Source organism: Nicotiana sylvestris, chromosome 7 (assembly GCF_000393655.2).
Source record: "Nicotiana sylvestris chromosome 7, ASM39365v2, whole genome shotgun sequence".
Classification (NCBI taxonomy): domain Eukaryota; kingdom Viridiplantae; phylum Streptophyta; class Magnoliopsida; order Solanales; family Solanaceae; genus Nicotiana; species Nicotiana sylvestris.
In genome coordinates, this window is record NC_091063.1 from 114496291 (window position 1) to 114516594 (window position 20304).

Consider the following 20304-nt stretch of genomic DNA (forward strand, 5'->3'; position numbering starts at 1 on the left):
TATATAAGGTAAGAAATCTCATGATTAGCTAACTAATCGGCCTCTCCTTGATACGTGCTGGAATTTCCGACGTGATCCTCGACCGATTGCGGATATTTCGGCTTTCTGTTATTCGGCTCCGTAAGTTTCGCTCGATCTTGCTCGGTCTTGATCTTGCTCGATCTTGATCTTGATCTTGATCGGTCTCTGGGTCACGAGCTCGACGATCTAACTTTGCACCATGGTTCGATATAACACTAGGTCAAACCTTAACTTATCATATTCCAGTCTCGATTAGTCACACAAGAGGAGAGCCCGATTTTGACCGTATACAGATAGTTCCCTCGTTTCTCGGAGAGAAGATGACGAGAAACAATATGAACATCCGAATCCCATCACGATGGGCTATGACGTAAGCGACAAACGGTCACTGAGACACCCGACTATGACGTAAGCAACAAATGGATACCGAAATGTCCCATCGGTCCAGTTATAAGGGCATTAAATGCTCGTCATTTGCTAGTCAGCTATTATGGGTTCTGAACCGTCACCAGCAAGCTATAAGTACCCTAACTTTCCTTTATTCAAACTTTACGTTCAAAGCTCCTCCTATTCTTGTTTTCTAAAAAATCCCTTTGCTTTGCAACTTTTGCACCCAAATTTCTTGAACTTTTAGCAAACCGTATACCTTCCTATTTCCCTTTTCTTCTGTTCTACAATGGCGAAAATTTCTAAGACTGTATCGCAAAAAGAGGTCGCCTCTTCATCACGACCTATTGGCGACAGGGCTGCGGTGGAACCTCACCCTGAGGAATTCATTCCAGCAGGGTGCCCTACTGTTGCCTATTTTAAGGTTAAAAAGACCTCCTCGGTAGCGGGTCGATGTGAGCCGGTCTGGAGGTACATATGCACAATTACCGATGATCTCCTCACCAAGGTTAAATAGGATTGCAACTGGGCCAATAAGCATGTGGTGGTATCTTTGCCCGAGGAATCGATCACTACCCACGTGGAGGGTTTTCTAAGTGTTTACGCTTACCCCTTCACGTTGGGTCCCTTAGAACCTATCATTATTGCCTTTTGCAAGAGGTACGACGTGACTCTTGGCCAGATCTACTCTTCCTTCTGGAGAATAGTAAGTTTCTTCGTAAGCAAAATCGAGGGATGTCCCTTTACCCTCGATCAACTTATGCGCCTCTACAGTCCCCGGTTCTATCGAGGAGGGATGATCAAGCTAGCTCACCGGGATAGTAAGGCCCCATTCTCGAGTATAGACAAGGCTCGAGATCGAGGTTGGATGGGCCGATTTGTTCGAATAAAGACTTCGGACCTGATCCTTACCGAAGACATGACATTTCCCGAGAAATGGAACATGAAACGTAAGTAGTACTTCGCCTTGAAGGCTCAATCTTGTTATCTTACCTCTTATCTCCTTCCTTATCGATGTTTTTTGTGTTGCAGCTGCAACCTAGGTGCCGGACGTAGTTCCTGAACTCAAGGAATGGGTCGAGGGCCTTGTATCACAAAGACCATATTCCGAGCGTGTTTGGATGGAATTATCGAAGGATCGATGGGAGGCCCATAATCATGGTAAGTTTCTCTTTTGATGTAATAATGTTTAATTCCCCCCCTCGTGCAGCCAAATTCTTATCATTCTATTTTATTTTGTAGGTCTCCCCAAAGATGTTGCCATAACGCCTCCATTCGGTGAGGATGATGTGCCTTTCGAGTCCCTTGCGCCGAGGCAGGGTGGTGAAAAGAAGAGAAAAAAGGCCCCGAGTTCCCCGAACTCAGAAAAGAAGAAACCGAAGAAGAGGTCGTGCAAGCCAAGGAAAGCACCGACGCTCTATCCTCGGACTCAATCCGCCAATTAAGGGACGAGTCCGAAGAAGAAGAAGAAGAAGAAGAGAAATACAAGTTGGTGGCCCGTGTGCGGACAGGTGGTGTGATACAAGGGTCCTCTGAACTAGCGGATGCCGAAATCGGACCTTCTTGACATGCAGAGGTCGATGTGGGAGTCTTAGCCGAAGCTCCCAAATCACAAGGGGTTGAGGCCACTCCGCCCCAAGCTAAGGGCGCCAAGAGGGAGACCGGAGCTGACATATCTCGAACAGAGGAAAGTGCCCTAAAAGATGTGCTCGGGGCGATTGACATTAGCGAGTCTCCTCAGTTCTCGGATGCCATGATCCATGAGGATGGCATGTTAGAAGGCCGTTCTTATGAGGGGCATTAGGGGACGACTGATATCCACCACTTCTTGGACGGATTTGAGTCCACTCCTTCAGAAGATGTCACGAGGCTTCGTTACTTGCTGGTGCCAAGGAAGGTACCGTCATCGGATGCCATTGGGTCTTCATCGAGCCCAAAACTGGTAGATTGATTCCTGGCTCCAAATGTTAACCCTAACCGCAGGAGGTCGATAATTCTTTCTATCCCGGAGGATGCCCGGATTTTCTCTGCCTCCGTGGGGTTTGCTAGCTACCTTAGTTGCTTGGTGATCGAGGAGGACCAGGATGTGATGGATGCGGTGCCAGTGCCTTACCTATTCAATGAGGCCCAACATACTTTGAATCGGGTAATATTCAAGTGTCACTTCATTACTTATTTTAAATTTTGAAGTTGTTTAAAATCATAAAACCTTTCTTTGTGTCTGTAGGCCTCGGTATTGCATCATGAGGCTTTCCTCCGAATTCGGGAGGAGTTAACCCAACACGAGGTTGAGGTTCGGGAGTTCATCGAGAAGAGAGATACTTACAAGCTTTTGAGTAAGAAGCTTCAGGCCGAGTTAGAAGCGGCTTAGAGTGAGCATGTCGAGATAGCCGAGCAGGTATTTCGAGTTCTTCACGATAGTGAAGACGAATTGAAGATAGTGAATAACGATCCGATCCTGCAGGTCCGACAGAGGTTTGAGAAGATCGGGTAGCTTCAGGAAGAGGTAGATATGATTCGATCTGAGGTTGAGAAGTTCAAGAAAAATACGGATATCTTAGACTAGAAAAAGAAGCTGTTCAAGCACAACTGGATTTGGTTGAGACCCAGCTCCGGCTGCAAAATAGAAGGCCTTGGTGAAGGTCAAGAAAATCGAGGAGCTTCAATCCCAATTGGACTTGGTTATTTTTGATAAGGCAAACTTGGCCAATGAACTCGAGGCGGCCAAATCTGATGTGGTCGTGGCCAACACCAAAGCCGATGCCAAAGTGGCCCAATTCAAGGTTGACGTCGAGGCCATCTAGGCACAGGCCAAGAGCATGGTGGATCATGCAAGGTGGCAAGCTCGAAGGAACTCCATCGAGGGAGTCCATGCTCATGATTCGATATATTGGCTAAAATCGAGAATGCCAAAGCAGAAAAAGCCAAGGCCCGAAAGCTGGCCTTTCCCAAAGAAGATTCCTAGAGTTTAAGCGGGTCTCAAGATGGGGAAGATTTCGAGTATGGAGATTCTTCCTCCGACGAAAACAAGGCCACTTAGGACTTTATACGTTTTTCTTTATTTTGCATCTTTTTGAGGCCGTTTCAGCATTGTAAATTTTTTAATTAAGCCATTTTGGCCTTTGTAAGAAGACTATTGGGTAAATATATAAAAGGCTTTATTTTCCCTTTGGGTTTTCAAATTTTTCCTTTGCTTTATTAGTTGTATTCACAAAGGTCGGAATGCTTTAGCATAAAATAACTTAGGTTGTGTAAGTTCGAACAATCACTGCCTTTACATTATTTTATTTTGAGGCATCTTGGGGGTTCGGTGTTACCGGGAACTTTCTCCCAACGTAAGTAACTCAGATTATAGTTTGCGAGGGTAGCCTTTAGAATCGGTTATGAAAAATTTCTCTTTGAAAGCCTATCTTTTGTTACGATTCTCGAATGTCTCCGAGCCACGTAAATATAGTTGTAGCCTTTTAGTTTGGGCATCGCCCAATGGGCTTGCTTTCCCGAGTTATCCAGGCTTGCCTAAGATAACAGTCCCTGAGTAGGTATGGCCGTGACCTCTAAAATTCAGGGGTGGCCTAAGAGGTCTTATGCCCTTGATGTTTAATAATTCGATCTATTCGAGTTTGTTTTTAGACGACAGTCCCCGCGTAAGGGAGTGATCATTCAAACTATGGTGATAATCGGCCCTTAATCTCGTTTCCTTAAGAGATAGAAAGCACAAAATTCTTTAAGGGGTGTAAAGAGGAAACTTTTTAAAACATAAGATAATTGCAAGGAAAGTACTTCTCTTTATTCTTGTGAAGAATAGTTACACATGCGTACATGTTTTATGCCAGGGCTCGAGCAACCTATATGTGCACGATTCGTTTAACCGTTTGGCCCTTACAAAAAATCCTACCTATCGAGACCCTTCTGTTACGAAGTAATTTCCTCCCAAAAGTCGCTATCCGAGGGTAATTCCCCCAAATATTCGAGGTTGATTGTAGAGGGACCTCGGCTATTAATGCTGTCTTCGACACCGATTCGTGATCGACCTTTGATTCTAAATTAGCACGATCCATGTTTCCTCGTTAAAAACCTTGCAGAAAAACACAATTTGGACAAAAATGGTTCAAAGGAAAAAGAGTGCAATGCGTGCTTTCATACCTAAAGACTTCGTGCCGCTCGTTGTCGACCACCTGCAAGTGTTAGTCCGAAAATAAAACGAAATGAAATGGGGTCGTAACTTAGCAGTAATATCATTTTTGGGTGAGTAACATTCCAATTGTTCGATAGTTGTTCTTCGTTTGTCATTCCGAGCTTAAGGGATCCTTTCCCTGTGACTTCGAGAATCTGGTATGGTCCTTCCCAGTTCGGACCCAATTTTCCCTTCGTTCGGATTCCGGGTGCTTAGCGTGACCTTCCTTAGTACTAAGTCCCCGACATTGAAGTATTGAAAGTTGGACCTTCGATTGTAATACCTCTCGATCCGTTGCTTTTGGACGGCCAATCGAACAAGGGCGGCTTCACGCCTTTCATCTAATAGCTCCAAGTTTATATTCATGGCCTCGTCATTCGATTCCTTTGTTGCTATCATAATTTTATACTCGGCTCCCCGACTTCGACCGGTATTAGAGCTTTAGTGCCATTAACCAATAAGAATGGGGTAGCCCCGGTACTAGACTTCGAAGTTGTGCGATATGCCCAAAGAACTTCGGACAGGATCTCTTTCCGTTTTCCCTTAACGTTAGTCAACTTTTTCTTAAGGTTTTGGATTATGGTTTTGTTGGTCGATTCGGCTTGTCCGTTCCCACTAGGGTGATAAGGTGTCTATAATATCCTTTTGATCTTATGATATTCGAGAAATTTGGTAACTTACTGCCGATAAACTATTTTTCGTTGTCACATGCAATTTCGGACGGTATCCCAAACCGACATATGATGTGGTCCCAAATGAAGTCGATGACTTCCTTCTCCCTGACCTTCTCGTATGCCTGTGCTTCAACCCACTTAGAAAAATAGTCAGTCATAAATAAGGTAAATTAAGCCTTATTTGGTACCCATGGAAGAGAGCTGATGATGTCCATCCCCCATTTCATGAATGACCACGGTGATAAGACCGAATGTAAAAGCTCCCCGGGTTGGTAAATCATCGGAACATACCTTTGACACTTATCACATTTTCGTACGAACTCTTTCGCATCCTTTTCCATGTCAATCCAGTAATAACCAGCTCTGATCACCTTTTGAACCAATGATTCGGTGCCTGAATGATTTTTGCAAGTGCCTTTGTGAACTTCCCTTAGAATGTATTCGGTATCTCCCGGTCCCAAATATATTGCCAGTGGGCCATCGAACATTCTCCTAAACAAGGTTCCAACCTCGGAAAAGTTGAATCGGGCTGTCTTTGTGCGCAGGGTCCTCTATTCCTTTGGATCTGAGGGAAGTTTCCTGGTCTTTAAATACTCTACGTATTTATTTCTCCAATCCTAGGTTAAGCTTGTGGAGTTTATTTTGGCATGACCTTCCTCTACTACCGACCTCATGAGTTGTACGATCACCCCCGAGTTGAGCTCTTCATCTTCGACCGACGACCCTAAGTTTGCAAGGGCATCAGCCTCACTATTTTGATCTCGAGCTACGTGATGCAAAGTCCACTCTTTGAACCGATGTAATGTCACCTATAACTTGCCTAGGTACCTTTACATTCGTTCTTCTCTGACTTTTGAACATTCTGTTAACTTAATTTACTACGAGGAAGGAATCACACTTAGCTTCGATCAGCTCCGCCCCCAAGCCTTTGGCTAGTTCAAGACCTGCAATCATGGCCTCATATTCGGCGTCGTTTTTAGTCAATTTTACAGTTCTAATAGATTGTTTAACTATATTGCCTGTGGGTGGCTTCAGTACGATGCCAAGTCCGGATCCCTTCACGTTCGAGGCATCATCCATAAAGAGGGTCTAGATTCCCGAATATGTTTACGAGTTTACCAACAACTCTCTTTCGACTTCGGGTATAGGATTCGGTGTAAAGTCAGTCATAAAATCTGCCAAAATTTGAGATTTAATGGTTGGTCGGGGTTGATATTCGATATCATACCCGTTGATTTCTACGACCCATTTGGCCAATCGTCCCAAGAGTTCGGGTTTATGCATTATTTTTCGTAAAGGGTAGGTTGTTACAACACATATAGGATGGCATTGAAAATATGTTTTCAGTTTTCTAGAGGCACTTAGCAAAGCGACTGCAAATTTTTCTAGGTGAGCATACCTAGTTTCGGCCTCACCTAAGCTCCTGCTAACATAATAAATTGGAAATTGCGTACCTTGTTCTTCCTGGACTAGGACTCCACTTACCGCTATTTCCGATACTGCTAGATACAAGTATAGTCGTTCATCTGCCCTCGGCATGTGAAGCAATGGCGGGCTCAATAAATATCACTTAAGTTCTTCTAATGCCCGTTGGCATTTCGGGGTCCATGTGAAGTTGTTTTTCTTCTTCAGCAATGAGAAAAATCTATGGCTTTTAACGAATGACCTCAAGATGAATTGCCCTAAGGACTGCAATGCGCCCGGTTAGCCTTTGTACGGCATTGACATTATCCACTACCGTGATATCCTCAATATCTTTGGTCTTGTCGGGGTTAATCTCGATTCCTCGGTTGGACACCATGAACCCGAGGAATTTACCTGATCCGACTTTGAACGTGCACTTTTATGGATTCAGCTTATGTTGTACTTCTTCAATATACTAAAGGTTTCTTGAAAATGCTTTAAATAGTCCTCTACTCGCAGTGACTTAACTAACATATCGTCAATGTAAACTTCTATAGATTTTCCTATTTGTTCTTCGAACATTCGATTTACTAGGCATTGGTAAGTGTTACCGGTATTTTTAAGCCAAATAGCATTACGTTATAGCAGTATGTGCCATACTTGGTGATGAAATAGGTTTTTTCTTGATCATTCGGGTTCATCCGTATTTGGTTGTACCCGAATTAGGCATCGAGAAAACTGAGGATATCGTGGCCAGCCTTGTCATCAATCATGTGATCGATGTTAGGCAAAGGGAAAGATTCTTTGGGGGCATGCCTTATTTAAATCTTTATAATCCACACATATTCTTTGTTTTTACCCTTTTTTAGGAACTACTAATATGTTTGCTAACCATTCCGGGTATTTGACCTCCCGAATGGACCCTACGTTAAGGTGTTTAGTTACCTCGTCCTTCATGAAGGCATGCTTGATCTCGGAGTGGGGTCTCCTTTTCTGCTTTACCGGATGGAACTTCGGGTCCAAGCTCAACTTGTGAGTAGTGATCTCTAGTGGGATCCCTATCATATCGAGATGGGACCAAGCAAAACAACCCATATTAGCTATAAGAAATTGATTGAGCTTTTTCCAGAGCTTGGGTGTTAACCCCGTGCCCAAGTATACCTTTCGATCAGGCAGATGTTCAATCAGCATGACCTTCTCTAGCTCTTTCACCGTTGATTTGGTAGCGTCGGAATCATCGAGAGCTATAAGGGATCGAGGAACTCCACAATCGTCGTCCTCGTCAATCCCTTGCTTGTCCGATTGGGTTGAGGGTGGCATCGGTGATTGCTCTTTGTCTTCCTGTTTTGTTTTCGAACCTGAGTCCTTTGTCGATGAGAGTGTTGATATCGGGATTACTCCATCGACGGCGAACATCTCTTTTGCGGAAGGGTGCTCCCCGTAAACCGTCTTTATCCTTTATGGTGTCTGGAATTTTAATACCTTGTGAAGGGTCGAGCGCACAACCCTCATGTTGTGGATCCATGGCCTCCCGAATAGGGCATTGTACCTCATGTCCCCTTTGATTACATAAAACTTGGTCTCCTGGGTGGTACCAGCTATGTTTACCGGTAATGTTATTTCTCCCTTAGTAGTTTCACAAGCCATGTTGAATCCATTTAGCACTCGGGCCACTGGTACAATTTGGTCCTATAGGCCGAGTTGCTCTACACCCCTCGATTGAATGATGTAGGCCGAGCTACCTGGATCAATTAGCACATATTTAACTCGAGTTTTATTCATAAGTATAAAAATTACTAGTGCATCACTATGGGGCTGCATGATTCCTTCTGCATCCTCATCGTTGAAAGATAAAGTTCCTTCTGGTATGTAATCTCGAGTCCGTTTTTCCCTTGTGATTGATACTTTGGTGCACTTTATCTTCGGACCTTGAGGAACATCGACCCCTCCGATGATCATATGAATGACGTGTTAGGGATCATCTTGTTCATTTTGTTTATTGGAATACTTGTTTCTGAAAAGGTTCTTAGCTCGGTCGTTCAGAAATTCTCGAAGGTGCCCGTTGTTGAATAACCGGGCTACTTTTTCTCTCAATTGTAGACAATCCTCCGTTCCATGGCCAGGTGTTCCATGATATTTGCATATTGTTTTACGATACCTTTGTGTTGGATCAGTTTGTAAAGGTCGAGGCCACTTGGTATCTTTGATGCGCCCGATAGCCGATATGATGGCAGCCGCATCAACATTAAAGTTGTACTCTGATAATCTTGGTGCCTCTTTAGGTTCAATGGGTCTGTGAAGCCGTTCTTGCTCATAAGCCCTCGATAGCTTTGTCCTAGATCATTTCTCCTTTCATTTCAAGCACAATTTTGCCAAGATCCGATGCTCTTATGATCTCCATTATACGGATGATATCGATCTCTGTTCGACTTTGGTTCTCGATCAATATCCCTCTTGATTCTATCGACGGGTAGGATAAACGGACCCAGAAGGATCCCCAAGTTGATATGCCTCGACCTTGATCTTTGATTGATACTGATTATGCACATCAACCCAAGTAACAACCTGGTATTCTATCAAATTTTGCTTCAACTGTTATGAAGCCACTGAGCTTTGAACATTGAATCCTTGAGTGAAAGCTTGAACAACCCAATCATCAACGACCGGTGGCAAGTCCATCCATTCTATTTGTAATCGAGACATGAATTCTTTGAGCATTTCGTTATCCTTCTCCCTTACCTTGAAAAGGTCTGAATTCCTGGTTTCGACCTTGATGGCCCCAGCGTGTGCCTTAATGAAAGAATCTGCAAGCATAGCAAATAAGTCAATAGAATTAGTTGGTAAATTATGATACCATATCGTAGCTCCCTTTGATAAGGTTCCCCGAATTTCTTTAGCAAGACGGATTCGATCTCGTCATCCTCTAGATCATTCCCTTTGATAGCACACGTGTAAGAGGTGACATGCTCGTTCGAATCGATCGTCCAATTATAATTAGGAATCTCGGGAATGCGAAGCTTCTTGGGGATTGGCTTTAGAGCCACGCTCAGGGAGGTTTTTGTACGAACTTTTTGGAATCCAGTCCCTTCAATATTGGCGGTGCCCCCGGGTTTTGATCGACCCTGGAGTTGTAAATTTCCACCTTTTTGTTGTCTGCCTTGATCTTCTTTTCCCTCGGCTCAATTCGCTTTGTCAGTTCTTCGAGCATCTTCGTGATTGCAGGATTGGTCTCCGATTCGTTCTCATTCGATTTTCTTGAAATCTATTCGACCCTATGTACAACTTCCTGGGACGCCTCGAGCTCGACCCTGCTCGGTGGGTGATTCTGGTTTTGGAGCTGGGATATTGCTCCCTGCTAAGCCTGCAACCTTTCAAAGATTACCCGTAGGCTAATCCTGCCATCTTCACCGCCATGTGCGCTTTGAGCAGCTGATCGAGCATCCCCACCAATGATGCCTTCATGATCGACGGCCAAATTTCAGTTGGTGGCTACATGTGAATTGGTGTCGATTGGATCTACAGCTAGAACTCCATCAAGGACAACCGGGGGTACATCGTTCCGTGGTGCTATTTTATCATTTTCGCTGTGGTGGCCGAAATCATTGTCAACATGTAGAGGTGGTGACTAAGAGTTTGACATTTTTTAGTCCTATAATCAAAGATACTTCAAAGAACAAGTGTAAAATCATGTGTGTTACAAAAATTTATGCCAAGTAATCACTATTATTCTTAGCCCCACGGTGGGCGCCAAACTGTTTACCCTAAAAAATGGATAAGAATTAAATTTATATGCGATTTTAAGGATACGTGATATTGCTTGACACAAATTAAGAATACAGATTAATATTGAAATTGACAGTAAAAGAAATAAATGCAAACCACATGAATCGAATAGCCTTGGCCCTCGAGTTCGGTCACCCTTGAACCAAAGATGTTTCATTTGATGTATGAACAGAGTAACAAGATAATAATAGCTAGAAAATGACAACATATTACTTTATGTTGCGTAAACAATGATGTCCTTTACAAATGGTCAGAACCCCTTTATATAGTAGGGGAGTCCTACTCTTGATACAGTTCTATATGAGGTAAGAAATCTCATGATTAGCTTCTCCTTGATATGTGCTGGGATTTCCACCGTGATCCTTGACCGATTGCAGATATTTCGACTTTCCATTATTCGGCTCGGTAAGTTTTTCTTGATCTTGCTCAATCTCTATCTTGCTCAGTCTCGATATTGCTCGGTCTCGATCTTGATCGGTCTTTGAGTCACGAGCTCGACGATCTAACTTTGCACCATGGTTCGATATAATACGAGGTCGAACATTAACCTATCATATTCTAGTCTCGGTTAGTCACACAAGGGGAGAGCCCGATTTTGACTTTATAGAGAGTTATTTATACTTTAATCTTTACATAATTGCTCTCCTATTTTCTCGCCTAACCGTTACTCGCATTATCTATTGGAGACGTGAATTTTGCCGATTACATTTACCCAGGGCATAACTGATGGTGCAACTATGGGTGAGTCCCGCATATCTTGGAATCCGGTTCACCTGGTGAGTACCTATCCAGACTCTTGTGGCTTCCCGATATGTTGATTCTAAGGCTTTCCTTAACCGAAATGAATCACACTATTCTGGAGGAGATAACTGTATCCTAGATTTTTGGCTCAAGGGATTGAGGATGATAAGGCGTCTGAATAGGAAATACTTGCCACGTGTCATCCATCACACTAGCCACGTCTCATGGTCGTATTTTATCGGTACAAATAGTCCTCTCACTATCGGATAGTTTCCGTAAAAATATCCGGGAAGTAGAAATATTTAAGCGGGAAATCCCACAAAACTGCCTATCATTACTTTTGAATTTGAAGGGACATGAATCCTTTCCGTTTAATGCTTCGAGTATGTGGCGGACCTCGATTGTTGGTGAGGTTAAAAAGGCAATGATGACTTTCCCAAGTTTATAAATATTAGTTCCTTATCCTCTAAGGGGTCGCTTGGTTGAGTGTATAGGAATAATACTGAATAGAGTGTAGTAGTAATACTGGTATTAGTTATGCTGACATATTTCTTATCTAGTGTTTGGTTTGATATATCAAAACATTGCACAATTTCTTAAAGAATTATTTGTTTACAAAAATACCCTCATAACCAGTCCATTACTTTATCTTTTTAAAAGAAACATATGTTGAGGAATGTTTTTATATGATAAAGGTTAAAAAAATATTATTTGATTTGTATATCTATAGAACTTAATATTTATTTGTAAAAAAGAAAATATGATAAGTGTTTATTTATTTATTAGGAAAATAATTTTATTTCTCACTTTCTTGAATTATTTCAAACTTGCATTAATATAATAGCATATTTTAATCAAGCATAAATTTTAGAGGACAATTTTGTCTTTAACTAAGCTAATGCATGCATTAAAACTCATTACATTGTTAATACCATGGTTTCTTATGCACTAGTTATGCATAGGATAATACCAAATAGGGTGTACAACTAATGCATAGGTTCAAAAAATGTACTAAATAAAGTATTATTAATACACAAAGTTAATGCATAAATATTATTTTTACTAGCGGATCCTACCAAACGGCCCCTAAGCCTCTTTCATCAAAATTACTTTGTCGTTGCTTTCATCATTGTCCTCTATACTCTTCTTCTTTGGCCCTTTGCATCTCTCTTTAAAATTCAAATCTAAGGTCTCCAAATATGGTATCTTAAAGTCATGATTCTCAAACAAAGATGCCTTCTTCCTCTACCGTCTTGAAGTTGTTGAAAGAATACCATCGGCGGTTGCTAATAGTGAAGTTAAAAGAATGTTGAATAATTTACCGTCGACCAAAAGGAGCTAGGACAGCAAGATAGCCGCTGACTGATTCTTCTAAGGGCGAGAATTCGAGCCCCTCCTGAAAAGGACTGTATCTGAAATAGTCCTTAGGGAACTGGATTTAATGGTAGACTTCAAGGTATGGGACAAGACTGACAAACAACTAGGTGATCGAAATAAATATGTGGTCGAATTTGCATTTTTGATTATTCGGGACCATCTTTCTACCATCCGGTATGACCGCGGGTGGATTGACGAGAGCATTCAATTTCACTGTGTCTGGGGAGATGAGTGGTTCTGTCACGTCCCAAACCTAGGAGGTGTGGCCGGCACCCGATACCATACTGGGCCCAAGCGTACCACTTTGTAACTATGAACTCCGGAGAGATAGTCCTCAACTTAGTCGACAAGGCCTACCGGCAAGCGGACAACACCAATCAAGGCCAATGAGGCCATATTCTGAATCATCTGAAAATAATGTGTCTATCTCATAAATATATACAAAAGCTCATATACATGATTGTGCAGGGTGACGATGTCACGACCCAAACTGAAGGGGCGCGACGAGCACCCGGTGTCTTACTCAACCGAGTACCAACATAACATATCTTTCTTATCACACAATCATGGCTAAATGGGACAGAAGGTCCGTCATGGGATAACCAGAATAAAACATAAGAGAATACTAGACATAGGACGATCGAACATGATATAGAAACTTATACATGTGACATACGAGCCTATAAGGACGACATGATCATTTGTACACTCAAAACATTGGCCAGCAAGGCCATACAAGTATCCACATACATGACATCTGCCTACAAACCTCTAAGAGTACATAAACATCATAAAGGTCGGGATAGGGCCCTGCCATACCAATCAATACATGCCCAAATCATACTGACCAAATAGGCAACTCTGGAGCAAGTGGAGTGCACCAACACCTTTCGCTAAGCTGATAGCCTACTAGGAGGACTATCAACCTGTCTATCGGGAACTGCGAGCATGAAACGCAGCGTCCCTAAGCAAAAAGGACGTCAGTATAAATAAAAGTACCGAGTATGTAAGGAATGAAAAGTAGTATATAAAGACATGAAAGAAACATGAAGTAAAGAACTCAACTTGTAAGTCTGAATAGCTTTGTGAATCATGAAACATTTATAATGTCATGCATGTGCATATAAATGTCATATAATGCTTTAGTATATGCGTATATAACATCATCAAGCCTCTAAGGGCATCCCATCCTATCATCTCGGCTCTTTGGTCAAAATCAATAACGTATACCAATTGATCAGGTGGTGGTACGTATATAATACTGTAACCTTTTTTCATACCCCATATACATATAATATACATGTATATAACACCATCTAGTCATGAGTTAATGTACATGTATAAATGAATGCAATGCATAATGAAGTAAGTCAATAAGATCTTTAGGGATGCCATAAGATCAATATCCCTTCGTTTACTATCACGAAATAAACTTTATCAACTTATGTATTTTCTGAGACCCATGAATAGATAATATAATAATAGGACATATGGGGAATCAAGAACATAGGCAACCCTAGTACTTCTAAGAATAGAGTCATTTGTGAAAATTGTGTGTTTGCTCGTTTGGTTATGTCATATGGATCATGCCAAAAGGAAAGAAGGAATATCCTTAACATACCTTGTTACAATCTGTCCAATAAACATGTTAAAATTGTCTCGTCACATGTTAATCTACAACAAAAATAATAATACTAACATTAAGCTAAGAATGATGCAACTATCATATAATGAGTGACAAACTTATTTTATATTAAAACGAACAACATCTCCCATGTTTTCCTTGCTTTCCCCAAGTCCATAAAAACAACAATAACACATAAGCCCTTCAACTATATACCTTCAGCATCAAAACACACCCAACAACCCAATAACAACAATCGATCTACACAACAACAAATGTACAAACGTCACACACAAAACTACTATTTAACATGACCAGCGGCAAGCCTAGATTGGAACCAAACCCCAACTATTTTTCCTATATCCCATGTACTTACAACACCATCAATAGGTCTAGCATATAAACATATATACATATATATATATATATATATATATATATATATATATATATATATATATATATATATTGACATGACATTCCAACCTTATATCCATCATAAAAGTAACATCAAACAGCCCCACAAGATAAAACAACGACATGAACAACTTCTAGGTATTGTGTAGTTGCTTCTTATCCTATTTACAACATCATCAACATACTCAACATTTTGACATGCATAACAACAATAAGAAAATTATTACCAAGCTATTCTACACGATTTCCAGCCATATGAAGTCATATACACAATTCTAAAATAGTCTAATAAGAGACAACAACTTCTTATACAACTTCTAGTTCTATCTTGTAATTCTTCATCCAAATAACTTAACCAACACATAGGTAATATTACTCCCAAGAAATGTGGTGTTATACATACCTTAAATAATCTGAAAAAACTCGAACCAAATCTTCCCTTAGCTTAAAAGAACCCTTAATCATATCACAACACTCTTCTTCACTTAGGCTAACTTTTGAGGTTAGGTTTAGGTAAAACCCCCTTGGATTCGATTTGGAAACTTGTAGAACTATTGAGAGGTGTTGAGAGAGTTTGGAACTGTCTTTGGTCGAAAATGACCAAAAATAAGCCGTCCAAGCCCTTTAAAATGTTCAAGGGTCATCCACCGCCTAAGTGGGTCCCATTGGGAGCTGCTTGCATGGTCTCGCAAAAACAAAAATATCTCTCTAATCCGACGTCGAATTGACAAACAATTTAATGTGTTACAAACTAGACTCATAGATGTTCAATTTGTTAGGTGGATCATCTCGTAATTCCAAGTATATTGGGAAAAAGCTCAGCTTTATTTGACCTAATTTTCAGCACATTTATGAATGTAACTTGTGATGACCTTTGCCAACCTTTGGCCCACAACTCGCTTGACTTCAAAATGTAATACACCACTATCATATGACTAAAATAACCCACAACATAATCTCCTTATCATGTTAAGCACCCTAATATCACCCAAAAAGTACATGTTATAACATTCTCAACTTGTCGGCATTCGATGAAACTTATTTTCTTCAATTCATTTAGCTTCTAAGCCTTCCAACCCTCTTGGTACTTTGTATTCTTAAATATTTGTAAGCTCCACAGTAACATGATTAACTTACTTTATAAACTTTTCAAAGACGATTTCATTTCTGAGCTTACATCAATTGACTTATGACGTGCCCTTACGTAAGAAAACATAATGTGTAACATCATTCCCCCCTTTGGAATATTCATCCTCGAACGTTGACTAATGCGCTTATCAGTCTCATAACCCACAGTTCTTATGAATATTTTAATATTGTCCTTGATATCTAGGTAACTGCTCTGTGAATAAATCCAAAGGCTAGGACATTCCCCCCTTTAGTCCTCTTTCTCACACCACGACTTGTTATCGGAATTCTTCTAATCTCATAACTGTTGCTACCTTCTGTCATGAATCTTGTACGACTTTTTCGTTGTTTTTGCACCTATGCGACTCTTGTCTCCTTTTTCCTCCAGCTTTTAGCCAATCTCTATGCCTCACTTTGGGAACATATACAGAACTTGACAAGCTGTCTCTCTGGGCATCTATAGGTATACTGAAATTCTTTGCTCGATACCTTGTCAAACTTACGACCATTGTTATATCTTGTTTTATAGCCTCAGTTATCTATGATTATGGCTTTACTACAACTAGGTAGGTTATACTATACCATAACTCTTACTTTGGTTTGTTATTACTGAGGTCTGCTACCCAACTCCAAACTCTCTTATTGCTTATCCTATATGTATAAATCTAAGTCCTTTAATGCTTCCTCATTACTGTTCATCTTAATAATGATAGCCTAATATCATCTTATACTTTTTAACTTTTATCCATCCATTGTGGATTCACCTTAATGTTGATCCGTAATCTACCACTGATAACTTGAAACCTCTTACGTAATACATTGTCACTAGGACTCACGTTTCATCAGGGAACATTTGAAGTGATTTGCCTAATCCACCTAGGGACGATACTATACTTCAATAACCGTATTTCATAGCGTCCCAACATGATTCATCTTACGGGGGTATTCTCATCCCATACAATTCATGAAATCCATTTTCTTAAAATCATTACTCAATAAGAGGCCTAAATGTCATCCTCTTATCTATCACCATTACACCCTTATTCTACTACCAAGGCAATATTTCATCTCTTCTAATTGCTCCCATTCTTAGACTCCTATGAGTTCATTCAGGATGTACCGAGCTTTATATAACTTACAAAAACCATCACCTCTCTTGTTTTGATGGGTTTAATCCCATAGACTTACCTATCCTCGTCACCTTCTCACTCACCTTTTCTTATCCTTACTCCAATTTACCTAAAACCTTGTCGCTCTACAATACTTTAGCTTGCGACCTACACAAATCTATTTATACTACTTGCAATCTTCCTTTTAATTGCTAGAACCATGGATTTCCTTTTGTACCTTCTTAGTTGTCTTTAAATGCAAGTAATTAGTTTTCCTAGTCGTTCTGCCACTTGTTACATGAATACTTGGCTTATCTTAGTGCCCACATATATTGGAATTCCATGCAACCCATATGATCTTGAATATTACTTTTGATTTTACTTGCCATTCATTAGTCACAATAGGTGCAACTTTCTTATAGAGTGCATATGATGTTATAGTGAGAGTGGTGTTACATGACCATTATTTGTTTAGGTCTCTATACTTAAGTTGAACCTTCTACCTTATTTCCTTAGCTAGCCTTTTGTTGTGTACTTAGGGAGACCTTCTGGCTCTTGTAAAGTTGTGAGCTTGTTATATTGTATACCCAAAAGAATTTTCGATGTTCTTACTCGTATATAAATATCCTTAGTTACATACCTCCGTGCCCTTGTGCTCGTAGGGTTGCTTCTAAACTGAAATTTTGATTGTCTCCTTAGTGTCACTCTCTCTTATTTTCGTATAACTCAAATGGTACCTTTAACTACCCCAACTCCTATCTAAAAAAATTTCAATGATTGCGATCTCGTATCTATATTCTGCGTAATATCTCTTGGGTTATTGTCCTTTGTCTTAACTTACCCCTTGTCGTGCCCCCTTTTTTCCCTCCGCAGAGAGGAGTCTGGGTTTCGACATTCCATGGGGTGTAATGACTCATTTCCTTTTGGGAATTAGGTATTTGAAGAGTCTCCATCTCACGGATTATGGTACGTTAGGGTACCTAGAGCGATTAACTCATGTAACTAGTTTGCATTACCAGAGATTAGGGTAAGGGCTCGAAGTAACCTCAAGGGGAAGGTGTTAGGCACCCCTCTTGATCCACAACTATGGGTCCCGAGCGAACTTATATTTACAAATTACTCCATACAAATAGCTGAATCAAATAAGTTGCAAGTAAAGCATGTTGGATAATTCAAGTAGTAAGATAAGGTTTAAACAAGTTGTAGAAGATAAAAGTTTTGAATAGAGAAAGGATAAAGTAAAGAGGGGTCCTAGGTTGTTTGTCCTATAAGATCACCCCACGCAATGTCTGGTAAATACTCCTCGACGAGGGGTTACACGTGACATTAATGCGTAGTCATCATATCCCATATCTACCCTTCCCATCCCCTATTGGTCATGCAAAGCGAGTGTTTGGTCACTGACTCCTATTGTGTGCTGCTACCCGTCCCTTCTTAATAGTCCTGAAGGGAATTAGGATCTCTACCTATAGGTGGTTCTAGATGTACCCCTAAGGCTTTAAAGGCAAAAATCTAAGGCAACAGTCAAAAAGCATTTAGGACTTCCACATAATGAGAGCAATTAAGAGGCTCACAATTCCTCCTCAAACAAACATACAGGCATCACGATTCAAACACAAGTAAGGTCTTTATTAATCAAAGTCCTAAAGCAGGATTTCTAAGTGATTATGCAGAAATAGACCACTTTCAGATCCAGAAGTTATAACATAGTAGTTTCCTAGAGACTCGTCTTTAAAAGATTATTAGAATCAGAAAAGTTGAATGATAAAAACAGTTTCAGGAAAATGCAGATTTTGAAAATGCTCTAAGGCTTGCCTATGTGCAGTATACTATGTCTATATTAATGCAGAAACGAACAAGTTTTTAAAATAGACCCTTGTGATACCTATAGGCAGGATATCTAATGAGATTAAAGCAATTTTGAAAGAGCCAATTTCAGGAAATGTCATTGCTTAATAAGACCATTTTTAAGAAGATGAACTAGGCGTAATGATATTGATTTATTAGGCTAATTAGATTATCAGACATAATTGCGAATAGAAATCCCTATAGGCATGGTATCTAGGCGTATTACTGGTTTTAGTCAATTTGCAGTAACATATGAAAGACTTATTAGAACTGAATGAGAATTAGATCCTATAGGCATGGTATTTATGCTTGAATTGATTTAAGACACGATTGTTTGAAAACCTATGAACATGACTTCAAAAATGCAGAACCTTAAGAACATAATTTCTACTTGATGTAAATGACATTAGAAGTGGAAACCTATAGGCATGATGTCTATTATGCAAACAAAATCATATTCAACAAGAGTAAAACCCTATGAACATTTTTTCTATAGAGTAAAGGAGGCAGATTTGAAAGTAAAGCCCTAAGAGCAGGATTTCTACCCATATTAACCCACAAAGTACACATCTACCCACCCTTTTTACTAAATACCCCAAATATCTGTTTACAAATTATTACAGGCCAATAACTGAATTACATAAGTGAAATGAAAAATCAAGAAGTTATTTTATAGAGAGCCTGCAATCAGGCCCAAGTTTCCCAAAGCATCCAATGGTTTTACAAGCCTTATTTCCATAGACAAATTAGAGTCTAGGTGCATCAAAGTTCCCTAAGGGTCTCAAGGACCCCGGGCAATGCTTACACCTAGACTTAGTAACCAAGCATTGAACCAGTGCAGTGTGGAAAGGCCAGCCTCAGTATGCTAGAGTTCAGAGGGTTCTCAAGAGGATCCCAAGGCAGTACACATACTAGAGGGGGCAGAACTTATTAACTAAGAGTAAAGTGGAAGTGCAGGACACAGGTTGAAAGAAGTTTGTTTTGAAAGCAACTAGTAAAGTAATAGAGGAGGTTTGAAAGAGGTTGGAGTGGTAAACAAAATCAAGCACTACACAGAATCCAAATGAACTCAGTAGTCACACAAGGGTCAAAGGGTTTGGGGATACACAAACATTAAACTGCAGACACATAACCCCAGCAAGGGGTCTTAGGACTGGTTCAAACATGCTCAGAGATAGTTGACACTGGCATAATCACAAACCAGTCATGAGGAGCATAAACACATAGAGGGGGAGGGGGTAAGGACTTGGGATTCACAAAAATGGTAAGTACACAGTAGGTAAAACCGTTGTCTAGGCATGCTTTGAATCATATAAGAGAATACATTGATTTAAAGGGAGGGGAGTCATACTAGCATGCTGATAATATAACCTAACTACAGATTTCACAACAGAACCACAAGTAGAACAAGCTAGAAATAAAAGAAACTAAAATAAGAAGAGAAACATGTTGTTGTTGAGGCTTTAAATTAAACTAGGACATACCAGTGAAGATAGAAGTAAGCAGAATAAAAGAACCAAAGAGCACATAGGATTAGCCTTGGCTTGCAGCCGGCTAATAGTAGCAAATAGCACAAGAGAGGGGGAAGAACAGGGATTTTTAATAAGAGAGGGGTTT